This window comes from Carassius auratus, unplaced genomic scaffold, assembly GCF_003368295.1.
Source record: "Carassius auratus strain Wakin unplaced genomic scaffold, ASM336829v1 scaf_tig00019894, whole genome shotgun sequence".
NCBI classification, from domain to species: domain Eukaryota; kingdom Metazoa; phylum Chordata; class Actinopteri; order Cypriniformes; family Cyprinidae; genus Carassius; species Carassius auratus.
Genome location: NW_020524995.1, coordinates 1 through 15,722, shown reverse-complemented (window position 1 = coordinate 15,722; position 15,722 = coordinate 1). Strand labels below are relative to the sequence as shown.

Below are 15,722 nucleotides of genomic sequence, written 5' to 3'. Positions count from 1 at the left end.
ACTACTGTGATAAAGACACTAGTGACTACAGGCATTATAGCATTTACAGCTTAGGTATCTGGTCATTTTCCTTGGATCGCTATAATATCTATGATCAGTCTGTGAAATACAAATTAATATTTATTTAATCTGCTGTCATACTTGGCCTCCTGTTATATGATCTTAAAAAACATGTAAAGCAACACTTAAAACATATACTGTATGCAGTCACCAACTGATGACATAAAAAACACAGCAGTTCAGTTCATGGCACTGTTAAAATCCACAGCCATACAAAAACACTCCACACAAAAAAATGGGACTAAATGCACACAACATGTTGGCCGAACATAAGCATTTTTTTATACTTTATTTATTAACAGGACTCTAAAATAAGTTCTTGAGTATTCTTGAGTAAGTTTTTTATCTGAAAAGAACAATGAACCGGATGAGCCAGAAATTAAAATAGTGGAAGACTTGTTAAATAAAAGCTAACTAGTCCAAACAAAAAATAACTTGGGATTTATTATTACTTGGAATATAATATATAAATTAATATTGTAATATTGTTGCACTGCTTGCCTTGTTGCTATGTGCAAACTGTTTTCTATTTTATAATGAACAATAACACAAGTAAGCTAATCGACAAATAAGATGAATAATTTCAACATAAGAATAAAGTGTTATGCTCATATATTTATTTATTTGGTGTACTAAGCAGGATAATGTACAGTCAGGTGGTCAAAACCGAAAATAAACCACCGGCTGTATATTACCCTTAAAATATTCAACTGTCTTTAGACACACAGATCAGCACTGAAATATCTGTAGCACTTTATTTTACAGTCCTGTTCCTCATGTACATACTATGTACTTATTATAGTAATTACAATAACTATGTAATAACTAGGTACTAACCCTGAACCTACCCCTAAACCTAACCCTACCACATTGTAGTTACCTTGTGTTACCAGAATTTTCTTAGATAAATACACTGTAAGTACACTATAAGTACATGTTAGTACACGTACTGTAAAATAAAGTGCAACTGAAATATCGGTCTCTGCATGATCTGGAATATTTGTAGAGCATCATGTAATTCAGAAGACACAGCTGGAACTTAAAAAAAAATAGTTTGACCAGGAGTGTGATGCATGACAATGCTGGCGTTCCTGACGGACTGTTTTTTCTTCATTTGTTTCTGAACCCTGAAGCTAGCAGTCAATCACAAAAACAAATCTGCCATTATGAGTTTTGCAAACACTTTCAAAATGGAGAGATCATGCTGCTTAGTTCTTCTTGGGAAAATGCACAAACATGCACACTGAGCTAAACCAGAGCAATCTAAAACAAATAAACATTTATTTACTTGTGTGTGTGTGTGTGTATATACACACACATACATATACACACACACATATATATATATATATATATATATATATATATATATTTATCTTGTATGCAACCTTATATACATAATAAAAAATTATACTTCAGCTTACAAAAAAATAATTAAAAGTGGAATTTGAGTGTGGAAGCACTCAAAAATAAGCACAACGTAGCAGGCTACAGATGATAAGCAAATGAGTATGGTTAGATAAATAAAAGAGTTCTAATTAAATAGTTCCTTCAGCACTGGAGCTCCTTAGAAACAACTGTTCTTACAATGTAACACAAGCAGAAGACAGACATCACCTCCAGTGATCTGAACGCCAGATATCTGCAGATGCATAAACTACCAATAAAAAGTTCATTTACTAAAGGCTCAAACTACTAGGAACAGAAATTAGCACCAAGTGAAAATCATTTGAGAGACATTTTGTGCAACTACTGAGCCTCACTGATACTGATTGCACTTAGGTAGAAAGGTCATTTGTTTGATTTGTCAAAATGTATGAGATGACAGTTTCCCCTTTTTCTCACTATAGACCTATGAAACTCCACTTTAAAAAGAATAAAGGTGAAGCTAACAGAAATATTATCAAATTAAAATAGAAACCAATTTATGAGCATTCATTTTTTTTACATTATCACATTATTTTTATGACAATTAAAAAATATCATCAGTCTTAATACTGTAATACGTTTTTTAATTAATTTAATTTAATTTTGTACTTTGTACTGTACAAATTGTGCAATTCCTGTAGTTTTATTATATTACGATAAATAACTAATGCAATCATTTTAAATGAAATCAGCATTACAATAAGCATAATTAAAGACATAATTCCTAATGTGTAAATCATTTACAGTTCAACTATTTTTATGTTTGATTATCATGAAAATAATGTCACAATGTTAAAAATCTTAATGGTTCTGAAGCTTGGTAAGTTTTGTTTATTCAAAATATATTATTTCTTTCTTTTGCTTTTAATTATAAATATGACCAAGGTATGCTCAGGTCTTTCACCTCAGTTCAGCTGGATTTTTTTTGCTGCAAATACATATTTATTTTAGCTGATTTTATTATAGAAGTGCAGGGTATCAACCAATATGTGGAAAATATTTGAAAACAGGGAAAACTGAATGTGTACTGATCCTAAATCAGGAATCCAAATGTTCAAAATCCTTTCATTAATAGTCAGCTTGTAGACAGGGGAACAGGGGACAATACAGCGATGAGGTTTCTAGTATAGAGGAGGGCTGACCTCTTAGTTTTCCTGTATTACAAAACATCAAAATATAATTTAATACTTAAAACCCTCCAGCTCTCTGCACCTCTGGCTGCTACTGAAGGTTTCTGAATCCTGAGTTGAGCTGCTCTAATAAACGCACAAGTCCGGGAACTTCATCTCATAAACGGGGACAGAGCGACTCTGGGTTTGGTCGTAACTTGATGTGATGGTTCCAGATGGACTGGGAGGAGGCCTGCAAGCCAGAAAGAGTGAAAAGATAAGATTTATCAGCACAAAGAGACGGCTGACGTTTGAAATGAGCCGTGCTGCAACCTACCTGATCGTGATTTCAAAGATTTGATTAAGTTTGCTCTGCAGCATTGTAGCCTGGGAGGAAACAGAAGAACAAGTATTAGCCCTTAATCACAATATTGAGCTGATCAGTGTGGGAGAAGACAACCACGGCCTACATTTTTATTAAATAAAAGGAAAAGTGCTGCAAGTTAACTTACTCTGGCACCACAGTGGGCAGCTATTTCCTCAAAGGGGGCCTTCTGGAACTTCTCAACCACCTGTCTCCTTCGTTCCTTCTCCTGTTCCTCCACGCCTACACTATCCACTGGAGAATACACACACACACATACTTTAACACCGTTCAGCTAACAGAGAAGTTAATGAAGCAATAACGATGTTGGAAGTCTGGAAATACCTTCGGGGATGATTTAGAAAAAATTCAATTCTCATTAAATCAACCTACCGATGGCGTTTTTTAGTGTTTCGAATGTGATTTCTTCAGCTGGTGTTCTCTGTAGGGGAAAAAAACAAACATCAGATAAAAACCTTACTGTGGGGACATCCATGAAAGTATAAAATAAACCTACTCTAAATATATTATTATAACATTCTAATATATACAAAATCTATAATCAAATGTAAATACACATATATTTCCATCTTTAAACCAAGTGCTGTAATAAAATGTTTCTCTTCACCAGTAAACAATATTGTAATGTCTTTAAAATGTAAACACACCAAATGTGAGTTGCAAGGATTGTATTTTTTCATGTTTTCTTTACCTCCTCTTTCTCTGGACTGTTTCTGGACTCTACCTCCACCTGCAGAGATATTGTTTCTCCAACGCTCTTTCTTTTGGACAGCCGGTCCTCATCTAAGGGAAGAGGGTGGAATTAATCAACTGTTTATGTGATCCATCTCTGTCAGTCGGATAATAAGCAGAAACGACTTTAGACTAAAGCTAATCAGTTAATCTGCAATGGAAATGCCTTGATTGCACTGGCTACAGCTCGAGTAGCTGCTGATCTACAACAAGAACTGCATTGTTTCCGGGAAACAACAAGAAAGCCACACATAACACATTAGGAGTGTGCCATATGATGTTATCAAGTGAAAAAGAATATTCAGCAGGAAACAATGAAGAACAGTTATCCACTGGGATTTGATTGGTGTATGATAATTTAGCACAACTGAGACCAAAGAAAATCTTTTTTTCATTGACATTTTCCATTGTATATGATGTGGTGCCAAATGCTCATCTATGCACCTGTGAACTGTGGGACATAAGGTGTAGCTAGTCGCTCAGTGTTGTAGCCGCTTCCTCCAAGAACCTCAGTTATCTTGGCCTGTTGGAACAACAAATCTCCTTCCAGATTCTCCAGTGTCTTAGGAATCCTGGGAAATCAACAGAGGATCGGCAATTTACGACAGCAAATCATAATTATAATATTGCGAAATTAATTAATAAAAAAAAAATAGTATGAATATGTCATGGACAAGGATGGCAAAGCTGAATTTTAAGCAGCCATTCCTCCAGTCTTCAGAGTCACATGACCCTTCAGAAATCATTCTAATATGCCGATTTGTTACTCAAGAGACATTTCTTATAAAACTAAAAACCGTTATCCTGCTTAAAATATTTTTGTGGAAACTGTGATATTTTTTCTGGATTCTTTGATGAATTGAATAAGCATGATAGATGAATAGCATTAATTTGAAATATAAATCTTTTAAAAAGTTATAAATATCTTTATCGTCACTTATGTTCAATTTAATGCGTCCTTTCTGAATAATATTGAACATAATATATCACATTAAATAAAACAACTCAGATGACTCTGTTCGTCTTACTTTGGGTTTTCAATGAAGACATCCTCAGGTAACAGGTAAGGACTTTCTTTTTGTCTCATTTCAATCACCTGCAAAAAGGTTTGTATGCTTTATCCATCTAAACATTTTATTCAATACAGTTGCCAAAAACTGTTAGTGACCGAGAGACTCCGGAGTGGCACTGACCTCATGAACGTGCTGGCAGAACGCTGGAACTGTGGTGAGCTGACTGATGAGATTGAGGTAAGCAGAAGACAGAGCATGAACAGCACAGCGGTTATACACCGGTAACATCTCCTCACTGCTCAGAGCCAAGTCCTGGACGGAAGATGAGCACAAATACGGAAATACATCACCGCTAAACCATGTTGAAACAGAAGGAGATAACAGATTTCAAGCGCTGCCTTGTCAGAATTTATGTTTCTATCAGATCACAAAAGTTTTCTAGGATTTGAGACTACATATTGTGAATTTTACAATACTATTACATAACCTCATATTCATAATAAAAACCACAAAACCTAAAATTAGATTACAGGGGGATTTTAAAAGCGCAAACACAATGAAGGCACACCTGTAGAGCGAGCGCCACACGGATCAGGTCCACCACCACCTCTTCGTTGGCCAGCTCCATGCTGACGAGTGCCAGGAGTGAGTAGAGCTTCTCAAAGTGAGGCTGCACGCTGCTCTGTTCCTTACTGCACAGATAGATGTGTCTATACAGGTGCTGGGCATGCTAAAAACAGAGAGATATCACTGTCAACACACTGGACATGCATGCATTCTCTCATGCAGACCCAACAGAAGCACTGACTTCAAATCACAATGATAAAAGCAGGAAGTTGAGCGATGATTAGAGGGTTGTTGTACCTTTTTCATGAAGAGGTTGTCTTGACGTGAGCACTTGTCCACTTTGAGTTTAAGCACAGAGATATCAGAGATGATACTGCATGGGAAAATAAGCAAAACAGCTCAGTTTATTGTGGGAAGAGGAACTCTGGTTTTCTTATTGACAGTCAAATGACCTGCATTTACCTTTTTTATGACACATCTAATTCAAAAACTGAATATTTAATTAATGTAGAGCAGGGCTTGGTTTTATCCACTAGGCTTTGATGAGATAGTGGAAGGTTATGAGAGTTGGTTAATTCTACTTTTTCCCCACCTGCTTGGTCTTTGTTATATCCATTTTATTTTATTACTTACATCTTTAAAAGTTTCATATTTCATATATATTGGTGTAAATCCAATAAAGATACTAACCTGATGGTGAAGAACTTGGGGAGGTTGTCATGGCGATCGATAAGGCTGACCAGTATTTCCAGCACCAACAGTCGAATTTCTGCATCTTCTAGCAGAGCAAACGACAGCAGTGGGTCCAGAAAAGAGTTGGGAAGAGCTGTCAGCATGTTGGTAGTCTGGAAACCACATGTGACCTAAAAATAAAGAGAGAAACAGGATCTTTACAAATCTGTGTTTTGATGCAATTCTCTTTCATATGACATCAAGCAGGTAGAGATTTTACCTGTCTCAAGGACTTCAACAGCATGATTTGGATCATTCGGTTGCTCTCAGGCCTGCAGTAAAGACAGAAGATACAGTATGTTCACCAATTTTAATTTTGCAAATGAATTATTTAGTTTGAGTCAGTGGTTTTTTTGTGTGAGAATTTTCATTGACAACCATAAACTTTTAGGGACGGAATAGTGGCTGCAGTGCTCACCCTGAGCCTGTAGAGGGCAGCGTGGGATGCATTCCTGGAATAGGGATCTTTCCCATGATGAAGAGCATTACCTCAGAACGCTGGTACGTCGGTAACGTGTTTGCAAATGAGCCTGATTTCAAAACACACACACACAGTAATAAAAATCAGACAATTTAAATGAAGATTGAAATGTGGGTCATGTTATGCTCTCACACACACACACACACACACCGATAGTCCTGATGACCGCTTCCTGTAGCTGTCTCTCCTCATGCTCCTTGATGATTTTGGTGCCGATGTTAGTGCAGTCGTAGGATCCTGTGAGCTCATAGTGCACACTGAGCCTCAGATGCCGGAGCAGCGTGTTGAAAACCTCCAACACTGTGGGACCTAAAATAACCACAAACACACATTTATAATATATGCATGTTATGCAGAAAGTAAACAAATCATTCATCAAAGCTGAGCAGACTAAACAAGTACAAATGGAGATTTCCGGTGCAATCATCTCAAGGTGTCCAATTTGGGAACAAATTAAAATTGTCATAATGACTAGCAAGTAAGTAACACTTTCTCACAAAATATATTGTGCATTTCATAGCATTTTTGCTTCAGACAGCAATTTGCATGGTGAAGAAGTCTTATATTACTCATTAAGCAGAAAAACTGCCATTAAAACAAGAGTCTCCTCTTCCTCTGAGCCAGGTTACAACTATTTATTCAATTATAAGGATATTATATAATGCACAGTTCTGTAGTTTCAAGGTTAGGATTATGAGCAGTGAAAGAAGAAAATGCAAACATGACCCAAATGTTCTCTGTAATGTGGTTTTACTTCATCCAAACAGTGACTGAAAATATTCTTAAAGCCTGTGTTTATGTGAAGTTCTGTGATATTAAGAATTTGAACATAATTTTCAATACAATACAATATAATATTGCTTGTAACAGAAATTCTTGCTACAGCTTTATAAAATCTTTCAGTTCAATATTTGATAGTAAATCTAATATTTTTTAAAAACACCTACCACTGTAATTTCTAAACAGCAACACCCTCGTCTACAACATTAAAAGCAAGACAGTCCAGCAACTATAGTCTCACATGAATCTGACCATCTTATTAACACAAATTTTTCTTCTCAAGTAAATTTTTCTTAAATATGTATACACCCACATGGTACACACACACACACACACACACACACATATATATATATATATATAAAATAACATTTTTATAACTAAAATATTTAAATCTCCAAATGGTCCAAGTGACCTGAAAATGAATCAGTTTTCATGGTTCTAGCTCAAAGCTGCAGGTGGCGTCGCCCCCCTTGGGTTGGCAGCAGTGCTGCAAGAGGAGGTGTGAAGGGCTTTCACACTAGATATTAGGTGTGAGCACTGACTTGATGTCAGAGAGTAGAGTCAGGCTGTGAAATGTATATTTTTGGCTGAAATCTAGATTGGGTCAGATGCAAATGTCACAGTTCTGTTTTCCCAGAAGGCTTAACGTCTGGGGGAGAGTGACCTAGATACTGAACACAGGTGAAAAAACATGTGATATGCACTACATGGTAGTGATTCACATTAACCAGGCTGTAAATCCATACTCACCAACAGAGCCACTGGCAGCGATGGCAGCCGCCTCCAGAAGGACCTCTACTATCCCAGCACGCACTGGGGCCGAGCTCTTACTGTTGGCATCCAAATGACCCAAGAGCTGCTGGATGACCAGATGAGAATGCTGGGACTGGAGGCAGAGAAAGAAAGACAGACAAAGAAGAGAGGATAAATAACATCGTATAAAAAAAAGAAAAAAACAGAATCAAATAAATAAACATATATATAGAGTATATACTGACATATTTAAAATATGTTTACTTTTGCTTTTTTTCAAACTTTTGCTTCACCACTGTAACCACTGCAAAAATTCTAATATATCATTTAAATTTTAAAAAGGTTAAATAAAGCTGTAAACATGTTCGTCTTGTGCCACCCAAAATTATTTATTATAAATTGAAAATAATAAAAAAAAAAATGTAAATAATTAAATACAATTTACAAAATAAATAAAAATCAATGGCATGTATTTTTTTTCATTAGGTAGACATCAGTATATGTTTCAATAAATCAATTAATTATCATTTTTTCTTCCATTTCTTCTTTTTTAATAATAACAACAAGCGAGCTTAGATTCTGAACTCACCTGAATGGAGTACATGATGATCTTAAAGCAGCGCACTGCAAATGTTTTGCCTTCCCACAGCGAGTGATTATCAAGATGCCTGTGGTGAGAGAACAGACCTTCAGCTTGAGAAATGAAGCCAAAAGTGACTCAAAGATGAGATTCACTCCACCCGCAGTGAGATTAATTAAACTGAACACTGAAAACGTGTATTAAGTATTCAGAATTACTCTTAGTCCCTTATTGAAATGCCACATTAACAGACTATAATTACAAGACAAATTCACTTAATCTTTAGTGGCATACAGCTATAACTTAAAAACTGAAGCAATACCAACATAGGTTTACAAAATGAAAATCTCAACCTTCATAACCTAAGCTGACAGATGCGATATGTGCTGGGTCTCTTACATAAGCACAGGGGTCACTGCGTTCTTGATGTTGCCATAGGCGGACCGGCCCAGCAGTTCCCGAAAGCAGCGCTCCGTCAGCTCGGCTGGGCTTTCTCTCTCCTTCTCACTGGCCTGCAGCGGGGAGGGAGAGCGACTGCAGAGAAAACAAAGAGAGGGAGGCTTTTTATTTTCAGCTCTTCTCAACTGAGGATTTAAACACAGCTTTGGTTTCTGAGAAGACGCTGAATAAAGACGTACTGACAAAAAAAAAAAAAAAAGAGTGTTTACAAGTAAAAACTGTTGTTTTTAGCAGTCCAGCTCAAGGATTCTTGCACTTAAAATGTTATAATTTAGATACATTTAGAAAAACAGTTTTCCTGGTTACTGCAACTTTAAGACTTCTATTATAATTGGCTAATCTCCATTTAATCCAAATTTAGTTGCAATACAATATTTCATACAACAAAAATTCTTTCTACGGCTATAAAAATCTTTCAGTTTAACATCTGATAGTAATTATAATATTTTGAAAAAACATTTAATATTGAAATTTCTAAACACCATTGTCTAGAATATTAAAAGCATCTTGCTTCAGCAACTATAGTCACATGAATCTTACAGTTTCTTATTAGCTCATATTTTGCTTCTCAAGCTAATGTTTCTTAATTTTTTTTTCACAAGAAAACAAGACAACTACAAAAACAACAAGTAAAAACTTGTGTTATTTCTGTTTTTTTTAAAGTCTGAAATTAAAACAAAATAATAATAATGCATCCAATTAAACCTTGTATTACAACTACAACAATGCAACTCCATAAAATCGTTCAGTTTAATATTTTACAGTAATTCTAACATTGTTACTACTGAAATTTCTTTAAAAATTCCTTAGTAACATTACAGGCAAGACAGTCTTATATTAGAGATTCATTAGTCTCGTCAAGTACTTAAACACGTTTTGCCTAAAGTATATCTATCTTAGGACTGTTCTGATGTTTTTACAAGAAAACAAGACAAAACAGATGAAGAAAATGACTTCTGTGTAATTTAGGAGACTGAAAGTAAAAAAATAATTACAAGTAATACGACAACAATATTGTACGCTAAACTTCTCAGAACTACAGAATTTCCTTCAGCTTAATATTTGATAGCAATTCTAACATTTAAAAAAAAAACTTGTTACAGCAACAATACTGTTAATTTGAGACTTATCAAGTCTGTTTATCATACATATTTTGCTTCTCAGGTAATTTTTTTAAGAAAACAGACAAAACAGAGATTACAAAAAAAAAATTTCAATAACGTAGGAGCATGAAAGTCTGACATCAAGTTATGTATAATGGAAAACTTCCTGTATGAGCTTCACGGTGTGTGTGTGTGGGCATGTTTTTGTGACATATCAGGACACAACTCTGTATAATGACATGGGTATGACACAGGTATTACAAGGAGAGGGTGACTTATGAGGAACATTTTTCAAAACGCTTATAAATCATCCAGAATGAGTTTTTTTGAGAAAGTAAAAATGCACAAAGTTTTAGGTTTAGGGTTGGTGTAGGGCCATAGAATATACAGTTTGTACAGTATAAAAACCATTACGCCTATGGGATGTCCCCACTTTTGTGTGTGTGTGTTTGTGTGTGTGTGTATGTGTGTAAAAAATTGTAAGGGCTGAGGGTGTCTCAGGCTTTGTATCATCTTTAATTAATCACTCTGTTCCTCTGCCCTCACACAGCCTGCTGTCAGTCAGCCTGCTGCTCCACTCACGGTCCCTTGGTTATATAACCACATGACGCTGGGCTGAATCTGCAGAAACTCTTCTCACCTCAACTAAAAGCCTCCTGCCACACGTCCAGAAGGATGCTGGACTGATTAGTTGACCAGAAATAAAAGCAGATTGTGTTTTAGTCCACTGCAGTGCTTGCACTAAACCAGCCTCGCTGTCCTGCCCATCTGAAATGTGCACATCTCACAGGACGAGTTAATTATCAGCTGCCCTTTACATCTAACGCCAATTAGCACATAGCAAACAGCAGAAAGGGGTAATTAATGTCTCCACCCGTGGTGTAATTATGGCTGCGTAGGGGGTGCTTCAACAAGGAGACAGCTTCGTTGATTATAATGGCAGTGATTCATAAATCAATTTTGATTTCAAATTTCAAACATTGCTACATTTTGTACTAAAGCAAATTTAAAAGTCAGTTTTTTTTGTTGTTTTTTTCCAAAAGAGACATAAAAGACTTTCTATTTTCAACTTTCTATTTATCAAAGAATCCTGACAAAATTTATCAGGGTTTTCCATAAATATTAAGCAGCACAACTCTTTTAAACACTGATAATAATACATTTATCTTCGGCAGCAAATCAGCATAGTAAAATTATTTCTAAAGGATCATGTGACACTGAAGACTGGAGTAATGATGCTGAAAATGTGGCTGTGGCACCACATTTTTTTAAATTGTAATAATATTTATGAATATTACTGTTTTAACGTATTTTAGATTTTTTTATATTCTAATTACTTCTAGTTTTTTCTCTAATTTACTATTGAAATTTTTAAAAAACCTAGTAACATTAAAATGAGGTTAGTCCAGTAAAACAGTCAAAGGAAAACACATAAGAAAACTCAAGGAAAGTCACATGATCACGGCATGATCTTCCACTTCACTCAGAGTTGTCAGCAGGGACAATATCTCAGGTTATTTTCTTGTAGGCATCTGACTGTAGGTGCAAAGAAAGTGAGATGCTGATTCTCACCCACACAAACAGAAAAAAGCAGGCAGAATTGCACTTGAAATGCATGAGGTGTTCTAGAAAAGGGTGGGGCTTAAGGACTCAACTGTTTGGTAATTACTAGATAATTTCATACAGATTATATTACTTGGATTTCAATGGAGGATTCAGCAGCGAGAGCCACCAAGCATCCCTGGAGGAAGACAAGTTTGTGTCCCATATGAGTCAATTATTAGCCAGTTTAAGCCCAAAACACTCTCTCTCACCTCTCTGTACGTTCACCAGACTGCAGATTGAAGAGCAGTGAGGGGACGATCTTGTCCATGTGCTGAGGGTCCCAGATGTTCGCCTGCAACTCATCGTTTACAGTCTTCCTCACTACTCCCTGTAGACCTTTGATGCCAGCCATTCGGATTCTGAGATGAGGAGGTGTTCAATTAGATGTGAAAAATGTGTGTATAGCATGCATATTCTCTTTAATGTTCTCTATCTATCTATCTATCTATCTATCTATCTATCTATCTATCTATCTATCTATCTATCTATCTATCTATCTATCTATCTATCTATCTATCTATCTATCTATCTATCTGTTTGGTACCTACCTCGGTTTTGACGTCATGGTTCGGTATGGTTTCGGTACATCAGGGGGAAAAACTAAACAATCTTTTATTATTTAAAAAATATATATATTATAAAACAGTGGTTTACTGAACAAGTTGCTCTTTCTTTAAATAAATTAAATAATAATTACTATTTACTTAGGGATAAACAACGACCTCTATTTCTGTAATGTTTTCTCTTGGTTCTTGGTTCTAAATAAATGCGACTTATATGTTGTTGAAATGTTTTCATTTACACAGTGGCTGTCAGAACTTGTTTCATAACACATTTATTAACACATACAATAATTAAGACATCACTAACAGGTAAAGTAAAATATCAGAGCATATAGTCTTATATTTCGCGCAATGCTCTTTATTTCTCTATAGGGAACTAACAGTCCAAAAATACGCCATGATGAGGAAAAAAACATATATAAGTCGCACTGGAATATAAGTCGCATTTATTTAGAACCAAGAACCAAGAGAAAACATTACCGTCTCCATCCGCGAGAGGGCTCTATGGCTTCAGTGTAGGCTATAGGAGCACTGAGCAGCATAGAGCGCCCTCTGGCGGCTGTAGACTGTAATGTTTTCTCTTGGTTCAGTTCTCTTGGTTCATGTCAAATTAATTTTGACAAATAAGTCGCACCTGACTATAAGTCGTAGGACCAGCCAAACTATGAAAAAAAAAGTGCAACTTATAGTCCGGAAAATACAGTAGTAGTAAAGAATAAGCAATGATCACGCTCACTCAAACTCCACACTTCCGTTTAAAGTGAGGCGTTTATACAGCGATCTGTCAAGCAACATCAAAAAGTGTAAAAAAAAAATTATTATTTGAATTTTCTTTTTTTTTTTAATTGCATAATTTGAAAGATAAGACTATCAAAAATGTTTGGTACGAATACAATTAGACCCCTACTAATGAACTAACTGTCTGTCTGTCTACACTGACTGCAAACTGCCAGATGTGTGCATGTGTGTTTGCTCACTTGGTGCGGATGTCGGGGTCCTCATAGTTGGAATGGCACATCTCACTAAACCGCGATACAAAGAAATCGTAACTGCGATGATACGAGGGGGGTGTCCTCCTCGATGTTAGCAAACTTCACAAACTGCAAAATGAGAGTAATTAAATAGAAATAAATAAATTACATATCTAGACAAACCAAAGCCAAATCAGGTTAAAAACCCATTTCCTTGAAAAGTCTGCAAATGCTGCTCCACCCAGGGCCAGTGAGTGGGTGATTATGAGATGGCATTATCAAAGATTATATGTTAATGTGATGTTGTTTTGTTCTACATTAACCCAAATCGACAGCAACTTTCACCTCATCATCATTATTAGACAATAAAAGCTTTTCTGACACCTACAAACAATAATAATGAATATCCGTAGGACTGTAGGGGAATAGGCTTCCCTTGCACGGAAGGTAATTAAACCAATACATTAATACATTATTTTAAGATAGGACAGGTTCATTAAGTAATGCAGATTTAAATGGTTATAGAAATGCCATGAAACTCATGCAATCATATATTCCACATATAATTTCACAGATTCAGATTTTTGCATGTATATGAATATTTCAATGTACATGAACAACTAATTGTTATATACAGTCTTACCGAATTTGTTTCATACTAAAATGAACCCAATCTTTTATCATTTAACAGGTTTAGCTTATTTATAGATTTCAGCAATTTTAGATCAAGATCACCAAGGTCATGAATAAAATAAAAATAAAATGCCTTAATATAGAAATGGTTGAGAACTGATAAATGAAACCCTGTCACTTAGATGATTTAATGACTCATTTTAAACTAGTGCCTGCATATCAAATCTGTAATTAATGAATAACTGCATCGCAAACTCTGGACCTACATTTCCTTCCTATATGCAATTTTGGCTTTTGCAGAACATGATGAACCTTCAGAAAACAGATGTGGGTGCAATTATGACTAAAGCATCTCTTTCCTAGCATTTCCAGGGCAATAATGTCATTGTGAAACACCACTGAGAAATAAATCAGTTTAAAGGAGTTTTTATATATGACTGATATCTGCAGCATATAAGGGAGTTCTGGATAAAACAGAATGAAATAAAATGGGTTAGTCACTCTCAGTTTAAGCATTGCATTTTATACGTTTAATGTGGGTGCATGTTCAACGCCCTAGATTACTCATTTTGATCTATAATTGAATTTGATTTTATTTCCATGTCCTGATTGCATTTAGATGAATGCACTGCAGTGTGTGTGCTTGTTTGTTGCTTATCAACAAGATTCATCAGCAAATGTTTTATAAAAAAAAACGAACATTCACTGTTCATTGGGTGCAAAATAAAGGACCATTTTACACACTTTTACTATCAAAATGTGGCAAAAAGTAGTCTAGTACCATACAACAGTTTGTACATACAGAGTTTGTTCCCAGGATTTGCAGGTTGGGTTTGTCTGCCTCCAGGAGTTTCCGCACCATCTTCAGGAACTCTCCACGAACAGGTTGATACTCTGACAGTGACAGGCCATTAGCAGCTGGTCGAGAGCTTCCATCGCAATACACACATACCTGAAGAGACAAACACACCACTGAATATGGGCAAGAGAAACAGGAGAAAGAAAAACGTGCATTACAAATCAAAAGATGGGTGTATCAGATCACGCTTGTCATGTATTCAGTACCCATAACGGTGTCTAGCTACATCACGAGACAGTCTCTCAGACAGGTACGCCCCAATCCGATCCAACTTCTCTGGAGCCGACAGAGCGTAAAAGTCAGCTTCTCCATGTTGGCCTTTACCAATCCATCCTACAGACAAACACACACAAACAGAGAGAAAGAGAAAGAGTCAATATCATTGAGACATCACACTTCGAAGAGGCAAGACGTATATGTTTCAATCTGTAAAAGTGTGTTATCGTTCAAAAAGTTTGAGGTTAAATTTTTTTTATGTTTTTCTTTAATAAAAAAGAACACCATTTATTTGAAACAGAAATCTTTTCTAATATTATAAACAGTTTTACTGTTACATTTAAACCAATTTAATGCATCTACTCTAAATAAAAGCTTTTTGTTTTTTTATAAACAAAAACAAACTTTTGAATGGTAGTGTATCGTTGTCAAAATTCTAATCTAATCATACAAGGGAATTCAAGTATAAAAATTATAATGAGAGTAAGAAAAAATATATATGAATTTTGAGATTTGCTGAAGATCACATTTAAAAGCATTATTTATTAGATCTTTAAAAATAAAAAAGGGTACCTCGGACACCTGCTAATGAAATTGCCCCTTACACACTAATGCTCTTTCTTTTAAAGGGGTCATATGATGTGATTTAAATTTGTCCTTTCTCTTTGGAGTGTTACAGGCTCTTGGTGC

General features: G+C 35.5%; 1 pseudogene; it reads right to left on the bottom strand.

The window, feature by feature from the left end:
- Window positions 1–1,449: 1,449 nt before the first annotated feature.
- On the bottom strand, window positions 1,450–15,149 carry LOC113076331 (protein EFR3 homolog B-like; annotated as a pseudogene).
- Between the last annotated feature and the right edge of the window lie 573 nt (window positions 15,150–15,722).